General features: G+C 43.4%; 1 pseudogene; it reads right to left on the bottom strand.

The window, feature by feature from the left end:
• Positions 1-16,844: 16,844 nt before the first annotated feature.
• On the bottom strand, positions 16,845-17,766 carry LOC104661876 (annotated as a pseudogene).
• Between the last annotated feature and the right edge of the window lie 319 nt (positions 17,767-18,085).

Raw genomic sequence — 18,085 nt, 5'->3', positions numbered from 1 at the left:
TTTGGGTAGACCCTCAGTTCTTTATGTGCTCAGGTACAGGTAGAAGATCCTTTCTCCAAGGAGTGCTCCCCTTCTACACCAGGTCAGCTCCTCAGCCATCACCTGGACAGCTGCTGAATGTCCCCTAGAGTTTATTCCTTCTTTTCAGGGTGTAACGGCCTTAGTATACACCAGGGTGACTTGGATGTAAAAGAATGCAAAGTGAATAATGTTATTATCAATAGCTATCATGTAAACCTAGTGGTTTTTCCAGCTGATTTTTAAGCATGTCCGGAATTTTTCATGACTTTATTTATTTATTATTTTTATTTTTGTAGAAATGGGGTCTTGCTTCACGGTCCTGGTTGGTCTCAAACTCCTGGACTGAAGTGATCCTCCTGCCTTCGCCTCTCAGACTGCTGGGATTATAGGCAAGAGCCACCACACCTGATCTCATGATTTTTTTTTTTTTTTTTTTTTTTTTGAGACAGGATGTTACTCTGTCACCCAGACTGGAGTGCAGTGGCATAGTCAGAGCTTACTGCAGTCTTGAACTTGGGCTCAGGCAAATCTCCCACCTCAGCCTCCAAGTAGTTGGGACTATGGGCGCATGCCACCACACCTGGGGGATTTTTTTTTTTTTTTGTATTTTTAATAGAGATGAGGTTCCTCCATGTTGCCCCCAATGGTCTCAAACTCCTGAGCTCAAGTGATCCATCTGCCTCGGCCTCCCACAGTGCTGGGTCATGATTTTAATTGTTTACATTTTTAAATATTTTAATCCTTCATTCATTCATTCATCTGTTCAGCATCTACCATGTGCCAATGAAGGTTTAGGCTCTGCGGACATGGCTGTGAATAAGAGAAGCCTCCACCCTCATTGAGCCAACATTCTAATGATGGTGGAGTGACACAATAAATGTAGAAATAAAGATCAGGTAGTAATATGAGCCATGCAGAGAAGTGTGACAGGCGAAACAACACCCAATGCTTAGGAAGCGCATTTAGACTGAAAGGCCAGGTAAGGCCTCACTGACCTTTAAGCTGAGATATGAATGGCAAGAAACATCCAGCCATATGAAGACCTGGACGTTGAAATTTTAGGCAAGAAAGAGCCATGTCTCTTTCTTTTTTTCTTTGAGATGGAGTCTTGCCCTGTCGCCCAGGCTGGAGTGCAGTGGCATGATCTTGGTTCACTGCAACCTCTGCCTCCCAGGTTCAAAAGATTCTTCTGCCTCAGCCTCCCGAGTAGCTGGGACTACAGGTGCGTGCGACCACGCCTGGCTAATTTTTATATTTTTCTTAGGTACAGGGTTTTATCGTATTGTCCAGGCTGGTCTCGAACTCCTGATCTCAGGTGATCTGCCCGCCTTGGCCTCCCAAAGTGCTGGGATGACAGGCGTGAGCCTCCGCACCGGCCACCCATGTCTCTTTAAGGAATGGAGAGAGGATGGGGAAATGGAACATGCTGGATGACAGGGAGCAGAATTTAATAGAGGTTCAGCTATTTGTGTAGGAACAATTCCCCACTCCTTTAATTGTATGTACCAAAAATGTAGTACATCATGGTCACTTATTCCACAAAAATGCAGTGAGTGTGTCTGCTATGTGCCAAGCACTGTTAAGTGCTGAGTGTACAGTGGTAAGAAAGATAGAGTCCCTGTCCCCAAGAAACCTCAGTCTGGGAATGGGGCTTGAGAAGGAAGCAGACATTTACAATGAAGGGTGAGAGATGGTATGATAAGGAAAAGTGCAGTGGGCTGTAGGAAAAGCATCTACCCTCGTCAAGTGCTGGGCTATCCAGAGACACTTCCTGGGGTAAGCAAAGCCTAATCTGAGACTTGAGGTACAAGTAATAATTGGCCAGGCAAAGGATGGAAAGAGAGTATTTTGGTGAGGAATCACCTAAGCCAGGGTCAGGATTCGAATGAGAACAGAACTTATTTTGGGGATTGCATAGTGCAGTGTGAATGGAGCAAAGTGGGTGGGTTTTACAAGATGTGTTAATTGCACTTAATAATGTAATACATGGATTTTTTTTTTTTTTAATCTTTTTGAGGCAGAGCCTCACTCAGTCAGCCAGCTGGAGTGCAGTGGCATCATCTCAGCTCACTGCAACCTCCACCTCCTGGGTTCAAGCGACTCTGGTGCCTCAGCCTCTTGAGTAGCTGGGACTGCAGGCATGTGCCACCATGCCTTGTTAATTTTTGTATTTTTAGTAGAGACAAGGTTTCACCATGTTGGCCAGGCTGGTCTCAAACTCCTGACCTCAAGTGATCTTGGCCTCCCAAAGTCCCAGGATTATAGGCATGAGCCACCGTGCCCAGCCCATGAATCCATTTTTAAATTCCAGAAACAGTGTGACATCATAAGAGATTACAGAGCTTAAAAGGAGGAAAGAAATTTAAAATATTTGTAGTTTTCATAGCAAAACTTTTACTCTGGGGTAATTCTTGTATCCTAGTGACAGTTCTATAGGCTCAAATTTTCTTCATGATAGAAGTCAATGTTCAGAAAGGAGAGTCTTCTTTAGCTTCTTGCTCGATCCTGGCATTTACTTTTGTAATACATCCCAGGTAAATCATGTGTCACTTGTTTTCAGTAACTGATACAAGCACTTTTATAAACAAGTTATCTTGGTAACAAAGGATATAGCACCAGCAGGAAGGAAGGTCAAGAAGAGACGAGGGTAACTGGGGAAACATATAATGCCTGACCACGTTTTTTTTTTTTCCTGGGGAGAAGTGTTTTGCCTCAGAAAAGTGTCACGTGGGCATCACTTTGTTTCATTTAATGTATGCACTGATGCTGAGATTTCGGAAGTACAGAGTTCTATTGTTTGTATCTGCCTGACACACACAATCATTGGAAAGTGAAAAAGGAAAGGAATCTGTTCATTGTATGTGAAGCAAAAATGCAACATCCTGACCCTGACGGGAAACTCAATTTTCGTGTTGTTCTTTCAAGCATTTGAGTGTGTTGGAATACTCCAAGGGCTGAAGGCACACATTCGGTGTGGTGAATGGAATTAGGTTTAGTGAAACTGATTCATTGTGCAGTCTTACTAGATTGAAAAACCATGGTATTTAGTCTTCTGTTAATATATGCAATACATTAAGAGAGTAGCTGGCAGATCCTTTTTGAAAATGTCGTCTCACAAGGACATGTTTTACAAATTTAAAGATGAATGCTTTGCAATGAATATGCCTTTTCTTATATCATGAAAATTCAGTTGACTCTGAGTGATTATCTGAATGGTTTGCAGGAAAAGTTGGAATTAAGGTAGAGTCCTCTGTTGATGAGTGTGAACTTGTGTTTACTAGAAGTAATTATTAGTTTATGTGTGTACAAAAGGACAAGTCTCCTTAGGAGACTGCATATAGAAATATCTGTTTCCTAATAAGAGTTCCAGGCCGGGCGCGGTGGCTCATGCCTGTAATCCCAGCACTATGGGAGGCCGAGACGGGTGGATCATGAGGTCAGGAGATCGAGACCATCCTGGCTAACATGGTGAAACCCCATCTCTACTAAAAATACAGAAAAAATTAGCCAGGTGTGGTGGCGAGCTCCTGTAGTCCCAGCTACTCAGGAGGCTGAGGCAGGAGAATGGCGTTAACCCAGCAATCGGAGCTTGCAGTGAGCCGAGATCGCGCCACTGCACTCAGCCTGGGCGACTAAGCGAGACTCCGTCTCAAAAAAAAAAAAAGAGTTCCAGAAAAATCTATTGGTTTCTAATTTTCTATGAAGAGTCCAGACAAACATTACCAAGTATTTTGTAGTCTTTATTTTAGTGTGTATTTTAAACTATTATTTATGGAAGATAAAACTACAGTTTTGTATATATCTCAATATATCTAACTATAACTACATATATCTGACTATATAAAAAAGTGATATGGTACCAATTCAACTTAGAACTTTAGAAAGAAATGATCATAATAGAATGATGAAAAGAAGAGCCAGAAGTTCTGGGACACAAACTTTTTCTTTTGCACTCTGATTTCAGGGACTTATGTCAAAGCTTCCTCCATTTGTACAAATAACCAACATAGTCAGGTGGTCCATAAAGTCTGGACCCAGGCAAAAATACAGGACAGCATTAGGAACATCTTCAGTCCTTACTAAGAATTGTATTATATGATTTGTTTCCTGACTTTATGAACACCCTGTATTAAACAGCTGCTTTGTGAAGGTGCTTTGCAAGGGAAGCACACAGCGTGCTGCAGGCCTGCTCCTCCAACCCAAAGGCTGTGCCTTCACCCGCTCCCACCACTCTTCTCCCTGCCCGGGGCAGGTGCATGTGCCCTTTCCAAAGTTTCTGAAGTTGAAATTATCAGGCAAATACGTCTTAGGAAGGGAAAATGATAATACAAAGTAACAGATAATGAAAACGAAGGGACAGTCAACTATAGGGGATCAGAGGCAGGGGGAAGTCATCACAGGCTTGGGGGAGTCAGGAAGGCTTCCTGGAGAAGGTGGGACTTAGACTGAGCATTTTGGGCCAAGTGCAGATGATGAGGATGGGATGGCCCTTCTGGGCAGAGAAAAATGTACGCTCCTGTTTGATCGCCACTGAATGTAATTTGTGAACTTCTCTAAAGGTGCTCCAGGAATCGCAAGTGCTACCCAGCACTTCCTGTGCCTCATTTGTAAAATCAGGGATCGAGTCTAATCTCAGAGGCCCCTTGCAGCTCTGTGGTTAATTGTGATTTATAAGCAGCAAGGCTTCCTGCCTCTGGTTACCTTCAAGAACAAAAACCATTTGACACATTTTTTCTTCAGTCTCATCTTATTGCAAACCTCACATTTCTGATGTGAAGATCTTTGTCATTCTTCCCTTTTCCAGGGCAGATCTTCTTGTCCCTTCCCCGGGCCTTTTCTTTATCTGCTGATTGAGACTAAACTGATCATTTAGCACATGGCAGGAAGCCGTGGGTGCTGAATCATCATTTCTCGCCTAATCTATTCTCATGCAGCTGGCTCCCTTGCAGTCCTTCAGCCTAGATGAAGAGAGAAAAGAGGGTGAGAGAATTCAATTCCCAAGTCAGGCACTCGAAATGAGAAAAGGCTTTCCTGCCTGAGAGGTGTTCAGAGGAATCTGGGATGACAGATTTGAGCCAAAGCTGTGAAAAGAATGAACGACACTATGATAGAGAAATCGGGGTGTTGCAGAGTGGTTGATGGGGCGCTTCTAAATTTCACAACGTGAAAAACACTGACAGTATAAAGCTATGTCTTAGAAATTTCAGAAGTAGACTCTCACCTCTGTCTAGAACTGCATTACCCCTCCCTAAATAACACGAATTCTGAATTTTCTGAAGAATTAAACCTTTCTTTTTCTTTTTTTTTCTTTTTGAGACAAGGTCTCACTCTGTCACCCAGGCTGGAGTGCAGTGGTGCAATCTTGGCTCACTGCAGCCTCGACCTCCTCAGGTGATCCTCCCACCTTAGGCTCCCAAGTAGCTGGGACTATAGGCAAGTGCCACCATGCCTGGCTAATTTTTGTATTTTTTGTAGAGATGAGGTTTTGCTATGGTGCCCAGACTGGAGAATTAAATTTTAAAAGTTGAATCCAAGGGAGTGTGAGTATTAGAATATTAGGGCTTTCTTAAGAAGGCTTGCTTTGGGGTCAGATCTCTGACCCCAATGTCTTGTTCTCCCATTTTGTGTGTGTGTGTGTGTGTGTTCGTGTGTGCACGCGCGCACACAGGAAGCATGTGATTGCTCTTCAAACCATTTTCAAGTGAGTGGAACTCTTGTTAGACAGTCAGGATTTGTCATGAGAATATGGACTAAAACATTTTCCTGTTTTTATTGATACTGATACTGTTGCAATTGGTGCAACCCCATTAATCTAATTTCTTGGTCAATTTTCATTGTGCTAAAAATAGTGAATGCTCAAGGCTGTCAAACATGGAAGATTTGAGAATTTGAGATTTAGGTCTATCTCTAAATCCGTCTTACATATTGGAAATCTCTCAGAGAGGGCATACAATGTTACATACAACACACACACACACACACACACACACACACACACACACACACACACTGATATGCCAACAAGGAGAAGTTAGAGATACAGGGGATTCAGACATCTTATTATACAAAAAATCAAACTTGCCCAAGAGTTTCTTGAAGGACATTTTGGCCTGGACAGTGTAGAATCCTTTGGAAAGGTGGGTAGAAAATGCTCAAGCTACCATTGGAAAAACAACTGCTCTATAAATGGGCAGCTGTAACATTCAATTGGAGATCCCTGGGACACTTATAGAATCATAAATTCAGTAGCAATATTACTTTTAGGAGATTTGGATAAAGTAGTTTAAAATGAACTTAGGAGCCAGGTACGTAGTAGACAGCGGGAGGAGGATGACCAAGGAAGCATCTCGATGCTTACTTATCAGGAGGCCTTGCATCCTCCTATTTCATTTGAACACATATTTTATTGTAGAAACTTTAAAAAAAATTATATTTACTGAGAATAAGTTTTAAAAATACAAAACTTATCTTGATCTTTCTAGCTGTTGCTATGGTTTTCAGTAATACATCATTAAAGCTGTGGCACTCCAATGATGTATTAAAGTAATATATCATAACAATGCCATGGCTTTGATGATATATTAATGTAATACATCGTTAAGGCGCCATTGGCCTCATGATGTATTACTCAAAACACTACCAATTGGTTAGATCAACACACAGAGAGCTGTGTGTTAGGAACAGAAGAATGGCAAATGATTTTGGTCCAAAACACAATTGAACTTCTTAGAGATGTCTCACCCACAAAAGCAGTTCTGTTGAGATTGGATGGGCTTCAAAGCCTTGCTCAAGAATGGCGGAGTTGAATCGCAGTGAAGGGCAACAAAGACATCTGCTCTGACTATATTAGAAACCTGTGCCTGGGGCCAAGTTTTCACACGGGGGAAGAAGAACATGCCTATGTTTTACCTAGCAACAAACAATGTGGTTTACTTGCATGATTTCATTAAATCCCCACTGAAATACTATAAACAAACTCGATTTTAGAGATCAGGAAGCTGAGGTGCCGAGAAGTAAAGTGAGGTCTCATAGCTGATAAGTAGTGGAGCCAGGACTTGAGTCTGTGCCTGCCTAACTGTAGAGCTGGGTTGGATGGGGTCATTCTAATTTTGTGCCCTCAATTTAGAAAATTATTTTTTCTATCTTTAAAGAAAAAGTTGGGAGTGAGCTGGCTTCCTGTCTTCCCCCATACCCTCCCTCATCCTCCATCCTTTTGTGTATACAATACGCAGAGAAGGTACTTAGAAAAGTAGATCTGGGAAAGCATAGGCAATGCTAGACAGGTATTTGGCAGTGGTTTTTGTGTTTTTCTCAGGGTCCTACGAAATGCCTCAACTGTGGTTTAGGGAGGAGTGGCCTCTGGTAGGGGGGCTCTGCTGGTGACCAAAAGCATACCTTTGCCCCAAGCTCCCCTACTGTTCAATAGAAAGGCCTCCTCCCTAGCTTCCTGGCTTCCACTCTTGCTCCCACTACAAATCCATCCTTTACACAGTAGCCAGAGTGATTACTTAAAAATGTAAAATGTCATGTCATCATTTTTTCCTAGTTCTTTTCAGAAACTTCCCACTGCACTTTGAATAAAATCCAAACTCGTTACCCTGGCCTCCGAAGCCTGGACTTTCTTGTGGGGCTTCACTGGTCTTCTTTCTGCTCCTTGAACAGGCTCGTTGCTTTTGCACAAATCAACGGACTTTTGCACTAATCTGTTAAATTGGCCAGCTTTGTATGGTGCTTCTTTCTTGTCACTAAGGTGCCACTGAAATGCCACCTTTTCAGAGAGGCTGTCCCAGATAACTTGTTCACTCTTGACCACATTCCCTGTTGTTCCCATCTTCTCACTTCCTAATATTTGATAGTTTACTATCTGTTTATTGTCTTTCTCCTGCAACCACCAGTGGAAAGCTTGGACCCTGCCCATCTTGTTCCTGGCTGTATCCCCAGGGCCTACCGCAGCCTGCTACATAGGAAGGGCTCAACAAAGATGACTAAAACCAGAGACTCTACGTTTATTGTGTGATTGACCATAGTGGAGATAACCAGTGGGTGAGAAGATTCAAACATGAGCTGTTACAGAGCTAAACAAAAATGAGATAGAAAATAATACAAAAGGAGTCTGAAAAAGACATTTGACACATCTGTATAAAATAAGAAATGGGCCTCCTCCACAGGAATTAGAAGAGACTGAGAACTGAACTAGGATTTAGTGAATGCCGAAGCAGACTTTGCAGGGCTCCTTCCCTGCATGGCCCATTCTGAGCCTCCAGGGGAAGGGTGTGTATGTGTCACATGGTTGTATGTGATTACAGTGCGAAATTTGGTGAGAAATTTTACCCATACCACTCCACTCTCACACTTCTTCTCATGTTGGGTGATATTGCGATAGCTGTGGGTATTTTGTATCCATAACCATCACGGGCATTTTGTATTTGTACTTTTATACATTTTTCTTAAACAAGATCCCAGAATTATACTAGTTTCAGGGCCCCTCAATTTAGATCCATTCCTGGTTGAAAGTACGTTATGGAAAGGTTAGAATGGGAAAAAGGAATATGGTTGCTAACATTTTGATCAACCTATATGGTAGAAACTTAATTAATTTTAAGTAACCGTTTCATTTTACAGTGAAAAGGAATTATAGCTTATGATTTATTATAACTATATCTTGCCAGAGAAAAAGCTCAAAGCCTGGAAAATATTGGGAGGTTTCTAGAACTTTCTTCCCCTTTATAACTCACATGTTCTTTGCCTTATTTTCTGGGGGGCTTGTAAAGCAATTGATTTTTTAATCTTGGATAAATTAACTCACATTAAGATGTTATTGATTTAGTGTTTCCCTTCCCAGAGGAATTTGTGGTTAGGGAATACTCGAGGGATGACAATGGAGTACGAGTAATTTAGGGCAACTTGGTACTTAGAGGCAAGAAACATTTAGACAGTCCTCAAATTAAGATAAGTCCTGACTGAACTGGCCCTTAATTACTAAATGAACTAATTAAGGCAATATATGGTGACTGTCTTCCCTATGCTAACTGTTGGGGATTCAATGGTGACCTAAATCAGAAGCCGCCCTGTTCTCATGGAGTATCCAGTATGAACTACAATTCCCCACCCCCGCACCTCCCCAAAACAAAACCCAAAAACTGTGTGACATAGACCTAGGCCGAGCTTGGGAGGCAGAGCCCAGGCAGGACTTTATTGGACAGTGATCTGGGCCAGGCACCTTTGTGCAGGGCACAAACCCAGTAGGGTTAGCTCTGCCTACAGCCAACTGTGGGAGACACAAAAATCAGATAATTGCTCATTCAGCCAAAGCTTGGAGGGAAAGGTATAGGGTCCCTACTAGTTTATGACCAAGATCCTTTCCTGGACAAGGGCATCAGCAAAGGGGTCCCTGAGAGGCTGCCCGTGGCACGGAGATTTGGGAGATCAGGATGAGAGTCTGAGGCGAGTTCAAGGGGAGGATGTGGTTTAGAGGTGATACCTGGGGGTATACCAGACAGAGGGAATAGCATGTGCAAAGGTCCAGAGGTGGGAGGGAGCACGACAAACTTGGGGGACTTCCAGAAAGCCTGTAGAGCTGGAGGGCACAGAGAGAACACGGAGGCTGGGGGAGAAGGCAGGGCCACAGCGTGCAGTCCTGAGGCCCTACTCAAGACTTTGGGCTTCATCTGAGGAGCAAGGGAATATTTTTTGAAGGAAGGGTCACATTCAGCAGACATCAAAAAGATATATCTGGGCCGGGCACAGTGGCTCATGTCTGTAATCTCAGCACTTTGGGAGGCCGAGATGGAAGGATTGCTTGAGGCCAGGAGTTTGAGACCAGCCTGGTCAACGTAGCAAGAACCCATCTTTAAAAAATAAAAAAAAAAAATTAAAAAAGACATTTCTGGCTTCAGTGTGGACATGTGGGGGCAGAGGTTGTGGGGAGACTAGTGGGAGGCTCTTACTGTATCATGGTTGGGGTGAGAACACTTGCTTGGACCAGGGCAGTAACACAGGCAACCCCTTCAGCTTTTTGTGGTTACCTGTCACAGTCATTATGTGTATCCTGGACTCTTTTCGCAAACCAAACAAATCAATAAGACCTCAAATCATGAAGTCTTCAATACTATTTTCTTTTTTTGCTTGAGTTTTAAAGTATTTCTTCATATTTCAGATATAAGTTCACTCAATCCATCTCACTACAAGAAACTCATTTTTTCCTGGTCGTCTTTTCACAAGCCTCTTTGATCTATACTTATAGCATTCTAGTTTGTCATAGAAACTCTCTTTTTATTATTTACATTAAGTAAATATTTCTATCTTCAGATATATTAGTCGTATAGTAAAATATAGCAAATTAATCCAAAACTTAGTAGTTTAAAATAACAGTGAACATGCATGATATACAATTCTGTGGGTTAGGAACACAAATGGTTCTGGCTCCAGTTCTTTCAAAGTGATGTTGGTTGGGTGCTGTGACTCATGCCTGTAATCCCAGCACTTTGGGAGGCCAAGGCGGGCGGATCACCTGAGGTCAAGAGTTTGAGACCAGCCTGGTCAACATGGCAAAATCCCGTCTCTACTAAAATTACAAAAATGAGCTGGGTGTGGTGGCAGACGCCTGTAATCCCAGCCACTTGGGAGGCTGAGGCAGGAGAATCACTTGAACCCTGGAGGTGGAGGTTATAGTGAGCTGAGATCGCGCCACTGCACTCCAGCCTGGGAGACAGAGTGAGACTCCATCTCAAAAAAAAAAAAAAAAAGGTGATGTCAAGTACAGTTGAGGCCACTGACATCCACAGATGTGGAGGGTCAACTTCCAAGTAGCTCGCTCACATGTTTGGCCATTCAGTGCTGGCTGTTGGCAAGAGGCCTCAGCTTCCTGTCCTGTGGACCCCTTATTTGTGTGTCCTCATGACATGGCACCTAGCTCCCCAGAGTGAGTGGCCCAAGAGAGAGTAAGGGAGAAGCTGCAATGTCTTTTCTTTTATGATCTGGCCTTTGAAGTCACACTCCATCATGTGTACGATACCCTATTGGTGATGCAGGCCAGCCCTACTCAATGTGGGAAGAGACTATGGACTACTTGGAACATGAATACCAGGAGGCAAGAATCCCTGGGGGCCATCTTGAAGGCCAGCCACCATAAAAGGTGAGACACAAAATAATACATCTTCACATGCACATGGACAGATATCAAAGACCAATTAGACAGCGTATCTTTCCTAATCTTAGGAATTACATTTCAATTTCTGAATTGTATATAAGGTACTCAATTTAGAAATAAATTAGTACTACAATTAGCACCATTTATAGTACTACAATTAGTATTATAAATTTAGTACTATAAAGTACTAAGTTCAGTACCAAAAGGTCATGTTTCATGTGTCATTCACAATTGCTAAAGGATGTAAAGAAACAGCTTGACTTTCCAGTGTAAAACAATGTGAAGTTACAAAATTCTAGTGTGCAAAAATAAACCTATCTGGCTGTAATTAATAATGAATATCAATTACCTATAATTAAACAATATACATAATTAGAATTAATTTTGGCAAATCATAATGGACGAATATTGTTTGTACTTTTTGTGAGACCTATCCTAAGACTTTAGAGATTGAGGTAGGGAAAAAAAGTTGTATGGTCCCTGAAGAGATTAGCATAAACCCATAAAAAATAGAAATAACATACCCACAAGCATTTTCCAAATTTGTTTTTAAATTTAAAAGGCACAATACAGTAGTAAAAGAATGATATCTCATGGTTTGTTGCTGAATGGATTGCACAGCCAATAGGTGCCAGTTCAAAAGAGGAAGGGATCCCTGCAGGCAGGTGGGCAATGAGCTCCTATGGAAGCGATAGACTCTGAGCTGTGTCTCACAAGGCTGAAGAGAAGTCATCAATCAGTCAATCCAAGAATTTATTTAATCACCTATTATTCTCAAACATCAAGTTAGATGGGTATAAAATGATTCTTCCCTTCAAGGTGCTTTCAGTTCAGTAGTGACGTAAATAAAAAAGAGAAGGCTTTCTGGGCAAATGGAGTAGTATGAGCTGCAGTACAGCAGAATGGGGGCTTCATGAGTGATGAGGGCGAATCAGGTAGTGAATTGACAAGGGACTTCGAGATTTTTTCTGCAGATGCTGAGGAATCAGTTACATAATATGATCAATATATACTCTTTTTATAATATATATACACACAGACTCTTTATATATATATATGCATACACACACACTCTTTTAAGTGCTCTCACCAGGTGGTGACCTGCTGACCATGATGCTAACATATATTATGTGTTGAGGAGAGTAACATGAATAAATACAGGTCTGCCTGATTCCATGTATTCAGATGAGGGGCTGTTCAGGTAGAGGTGATTGTGTGCAGGGTGAACCTAAGTAAGGAAGAACTGACAGCACAGAGGGCAGGCGCAACACTGCAAGTGAGGGAAGGCGGAGTGGATTCAAGAAACTATATGCAGAGCAGAACTGAGAAAAGCATACCTTTGAGCTAAATAGCATTAACAAAATAATTCTCAAATCTTGATCCTGAAAACAGGATCAAGGCTCACTTGCCAGTGGCTTTGCCTTGTAGGCCACCATGGCCAACATTTCATCATTATTCTTGGGTTCAATGTTTTCTCCAGCCATCACTGAGAATACATAACTGGAATCCACTGGGCTGCCACCAAGGCCAGGCTTAGCCTTGTGTAAGTATCATGGAGAGTTATGGACTGAATGTTTGTGTCCCCACTCCAATTTCTTTTTTGAAATATTACCCCTAATGTGATAGTATTACGATGTGGGGCCTTTGGGAGGTAGTTTAAGTCATGAAGGTACAGCTTTCATGACTGGGATTAGTACCCTTATAAAAGAAATCCCAGAGAGCTCTCTAGCCGCTTACCACCATATGAGGATACAATGAGAAGATGGCTTTCTGCAACCTGGAAGATGGCCCTCCCAGAACCCTACCATGAGGGCACCCTGATCTCAGGTTTTCAGCCTCCAGAACTGTGAGAAATAAATTGTTGTTATTCATAAGTCACTCAGTCTGTGGTACTTTGTTACAGCAGCCTGAATGGACTAAGGCGTGGAGCCATAGGAACAGCTGAGTGAAATGTACCAGTGGTATTTTCCTCTTGGGTTCTCCAATTCCCTTTTGTGTCTGCCTTTGATTTTATTGATACCGAAAGATGGAACACTGAAAGGCGAAGCCTACAGCCTTTTTGGTCCCCAGGAGTCCTGCAAGTCTTGACAGCCAGACACAGTCAAGGCTGCTGTTACATACTATATCTGCTGTGGGTCACCACCAATCTGTCCTGCAGTGAAGGGATGAGAGGCATGTCCAGAACTAACAGATGCCTCTTCACCGTACACTGCGCACACTACACCCACTTGTAACGTGTCTTGTAACTGTCACTTTCTGTTTCAGGTCTTGTTGGATAAATCTGAGTCTGTAGTAGATGTGGCAAGAAAGTGTGATGTCAACTTAGGGTGGCCCCCACGTAGAGCCCCCAAATCTCCCAAGATTTATGGACAGTTTGAGGAGGCGGCTAGCAGTGAACTTTCACAGTGAGAGAGTGAGCGGGTGCAGGGTGCCCAGAACCAGCGCTGACCCTGGGCTTGATGAATTAACGTGATGAGCAGTGTGTCACTGAGCTCCTGGTCACTAAGCAGGGCGTGTGGTGGTGACATCTGTGAGGAGATAAATGGGAACATCTTTCAATGAGGGATGAGGGTTCCTCCTGCCAGTCATGTTTCTGGGATGGTTGTGTTTGCAAATGGGTTAGAAATTCACATTTGAGGCTGGGTGTAGCGGCTCACGCCTGTAATTTCAGCACCTCTGGGAGGCCAAGGTGAGTGGATTACTTGAGGCCAGGAGTTCAAGACTAGCCTGACCAACACGGTGAAACCCCATCTCTACTAAAAATACAAAAATTAGCCAGGTGTGGTGGTGGCTGCCTGTAATCCCAGCTACTCAAGAGGCTGAGGTGGGAGGATCACTTGAACCCAGGAGGAGGAGGCTGCAGTGAGCTGAGATTGCACCACTGCACTCCAGCCTGAGTGACAGAGTGAGACTCCATCTCCAAAAAAGAAAAAAAATTCACATATGAGTGATAAGTAGTGAATATGCTGTTTCAGATGCAATGGACTGATGTGCACCTTGGTTACTGAATTTCCCTGTGACATACAGCAGTTTCTCGGGTAGTAAGAGACTATTTAGTGGGTGTTGATCACTGAAACAGGATCAGGATTTGTACACCTGGCACTGCAGTTATCTTATGGCTACAAGAAGATGTTGAACAGCTATTACAACTGTGAACCAGGAACTTTCAGAGAATAGGCCATTTTCAATTTTTTCTATTTCTAACATATTTTAAATTGCTAATGTTGTTTAAGAATTTGGTAACAAACTAGAAAGAAATCAAGAATGAGAGAAATAAAAGAAAAAATAAATGGGGCTGCTCACTTAAAGGTTTCTTCTGTCCTTATAATTCTCGCCTTATTATAGTAATGTATAAATATACAGACATCAAGCATTAGAGTAGCAGGTTTGAGTAAGGCTTTGTGTGTTCTGCTGCAGAGGGCTGAGCTTGGTCCTTCAAGTTTTGCAAGAAGAGTTCAGGCTTAGGAATCTATTCTCTGCATCATCTATTCCAAAGTTTTAATATCTGCAAAGACCCAAAATGTAAGAAAAAAATGGGCACAAAAAGTATTCATGTCTTGCATATATTTAAGACATATTGGTGTCTTACACAGAGACAATGTTAGGATATTGAAAATTAGAATGATTGCCCCATGCAACAAACATTTCAAGGAGTTTTTGCTCTCTGCTCGACCCTGTACTAGGACTGGGTGGGAGCATAAGGAAACCACAAGCAAAATGATGAAAAATATTTATTGTAAGTGCTGCTGCTTGGGAGTCCACACTGTTGGGCAAAGGCTTAAAAAGGCACCATGGGCACTGCTAGCTGTAGAAGAAATTACTAAGGTGTTTACATTTATAGAGACTCTTGGATGAAATTAATAGAATAATTCAAACTAGTTCAAGGAAAAATGAGAATTTAGCTCACGTAAAGTTTAAGATAACAGAAAAGCAATTAAGAAGGCTTCTTCATGGCTGGATCCAGGTGCTCTGTGTCCACAGGAATCTGTCTCTTATCACATAAGCTCTGCTTTCCTCTGTTTTGCTTTATTTTCAGGAAAATCTCCACCCAGTGGTGGCAACAATGGTCAAAGCATTTCCAGACATTTGTTCTAGTACTCCTGCACTTAGAGGGAAGGGGAAAGCCTTGGTCCAAGAGCACTAGCTGAAGTACTGGAGGATGTTCTTATTGGTCATGCTTGAGCCAATGCTCCTCCTTGAAGCCATTGTGATAGTACTTTGGTGCCCTGGCCAGCCCAAGGTCAAGGCCCACTTTTGGAACTGGAGGTCAAGGTCCAATTCCCAACCTGAAACATGGACTGAGGGGTGGAAGAAAAGCAGTTGCAGAAAGGAAAATGGGTCTTGTTACCAAAAGAAAGGGAAAAGAATACTGGGAAGGGAAAACATAAAAGGTGTGCACCAGAAGGGAGGTCTTAGCGTGTTTTCTGTTGCTGTAACAGAATGCCTGAGACTAGGTAATTTATAAAGGAAAGTTTACTGGGCTCATAGTTCTAGAGGCTGTAAAGTCCAAGAGCACAGCATTAGCATACCACATGGCAGAAAGGAAGAAGTCAGAGGCAAAACATAGGGAGCACCTCACTGTATAACAACATGCTCTTGAGATAACTAATCCAGTCCTGAAAGAGAGTGAGAGCTCACTTACTCTCGTAAGAAATAATGCATTCCATGAAGAGTAGCAGTAATTCCTCTTAATGACCTAATCACCTCTTAAAGTCTCTACCTTTCCAACTGCCACACTGGGGACCACATTTCCAGCACATGAATTCTGAGGGACATGCTCAAATCACAGTGGTGCTTGTGTTCACAGAGTCCCATCATCTCCTGTATGCCACACTGGCAGCCAGGGTTCAGACTGGCCTTAGGGCCCACATCCCCCACCAAGGCATCAGAGTGCGTGTGGTCATTCTGCAACGCTTCCCCGCTACCATTTCTCAAGGCTGTTTCATGTTTTCAGTAGGTCTTTTAAAAATTACAAATGTAAATGATCATGGTAAAAAAAATTCAAATAGAAAGTAAAATAATATAAAACGAGAAAGAAAAGATGTCTCCCCCATCCTCTAACCACCAGTCCCAAGTCTTTAACACGACCAAAATGGTATATAGTTCTAGAAAATTTCTCTTTGAAAATAATCATCCATCCATCCATCCATCCATCCATCCATCCATCCATCCATCCATCGATCCTCCTGCTTCAGCCCCCTTAGTAGCTGGGATTACAGACAGGCGCCATCACACTCCGCTAATTTTTGTATTTTTAGTAGAGACAGGGTTTCACCATGTTGACTAGGCTGGTCTCAAACTCCTGACCTCCGGTAATCCACCAGCTTTCGGCTCCCAAAGTGCTGGGTTTGCAGGCATGAGCCACCGCACCTGGCCCTTTTCTTTTTTTCTTTCTTTCTTTCTTTTTTTTTTTTTTGACTTGCCTCACATTGTATTACACAAAATAGATTTCAGTCACATTGCACATTCATTCTCGCTATAAATCTGGCTTAAAAAAATTCCTAGGGATTCAGTGTTGTCGATGTCATAATTTTCCTTTTATTGGCATCATGCCTCTATTGTATTCAGAGTCCTCTCAAAGGACAAAGGCAGATGTGGCTGCCTTGGGTCAGCTGCACCCAGTGTGCTCCCGGCCTGCCTGCTGGAGGCACAGCTCCCATTATCATCTGGACTGCGACTGCTATGGATGGTCAAAGCAGCAGCATGTCATCGCCTTCACCAGCCCTTCTCCAGCAGCACAACCAGTCCTCCTAGCTATTCCTCTGGGGACCAGCCATCATGGCGACGTGGTGGCAATGTCCCCAGGCAGCTGACCATCCTGGGCTTCTCTTTGGGCAGGCCTGGCCAGGGCCTTAGGGGAATCTCTGTGTCTATGGTATAAATTTGAATGAGATCAGACACAATATTATCAATGATTGGCTTGGTAAGGTCGTCACTAAATACCTGCCACCACGGCTTCTCAGCCTCGACCTCGGCGGGCACCTCGACTCCATAGACCTGCAGGGCCAGGTAGAGCACCGCCACGGTGATGTGCTGGGCCTGGAAGCCGAGGCACAGCCCCGGTGGTAGCTGTCCCGCAGCAGGGCCCAGACAGTGACGGCAACGGGGGTCCGCTGCCAGCTGTGGCGGTTCAGCCAGTTCCTGAGGGAAACCAGGTAGTGGAGCAGGTACTTGTGTGGATGTTGGAAGACCTGGAAGAGCATACTTCTCAGTATGAGAAGCTCACACTGCACAATGCTGTTCCGGAGCTCCCAGAAGCGGGAGTCCAATTCCAGGGGCTCACCGCTTGGGTTGAAGTACCTGTTGGACACATTGATGATGTCACGAGTCCGCAGGCGCTGCTCTTTCACTTTGCCGGCCAAGTAAATGGAAGACATGGCAATCAGGTAAGGGTCATAGGCGTCCAGGTTGGTCTCGCAGAAAAACTTACGGTAAATGGTGCAAGCAGTGGCAATGGGAATGGACCGCATCCCTAAGTTGACACCTGCCTCCACGATGAACCTCGCCACGCGGAAGTGCACCCTGGCTTCCGGCGCCGGCCGCGCCTTGGAGCCTTGCGCTGCGGCGCCCCCTCTGCAGTCCTCCCAGCCTTCCATGAGGCCCCGCGGCTGCGGCGGAAGGAGAGGCGGTCAGCTGCGCAGACTGGCCCTTTTCTTCCTTTCTTTCGTTCTTTTCTTTTTTTCTTTCTTTTTTTTTTTTAACAAGTTGTATCATATTATGCATATTGCTCTCCAACATAAGTTTTCACTTAATAATATTCTTGACATCTTTCCCTATCAGCACACAAAATTTAAAAACAAGCAAACCAACAAAAAACAAACAGCTGCATAATATCCCATAAAATGGGCCAGGCACGGTGGCTCACGCCTGTAATCCCAGTGCTTTGGGAGGCCAAGGCAGGCAGATCACGAGGTC

Source organism: Rhinopithecus roxellana, chromosome 1 (assembly GCF_007565055.1).
Source record: "Rhinopithecus roxellana isolate Shanxi Qingling chromosome 1, ASM756505v1, whole genome shotgun sequence".
In the NCBI taxonomy this organism is placed as follows: Eukaryota; Metazoa; Chordata; class Mammalia; order Primates; family Cercopithecidae; genus Rhinopithecus; species Rhinopithecus roxellana.
Note: the sequence above shows the minus strand (reverse complement) of the source record. Positions and strands in the feature narration are given on the sequence as shown.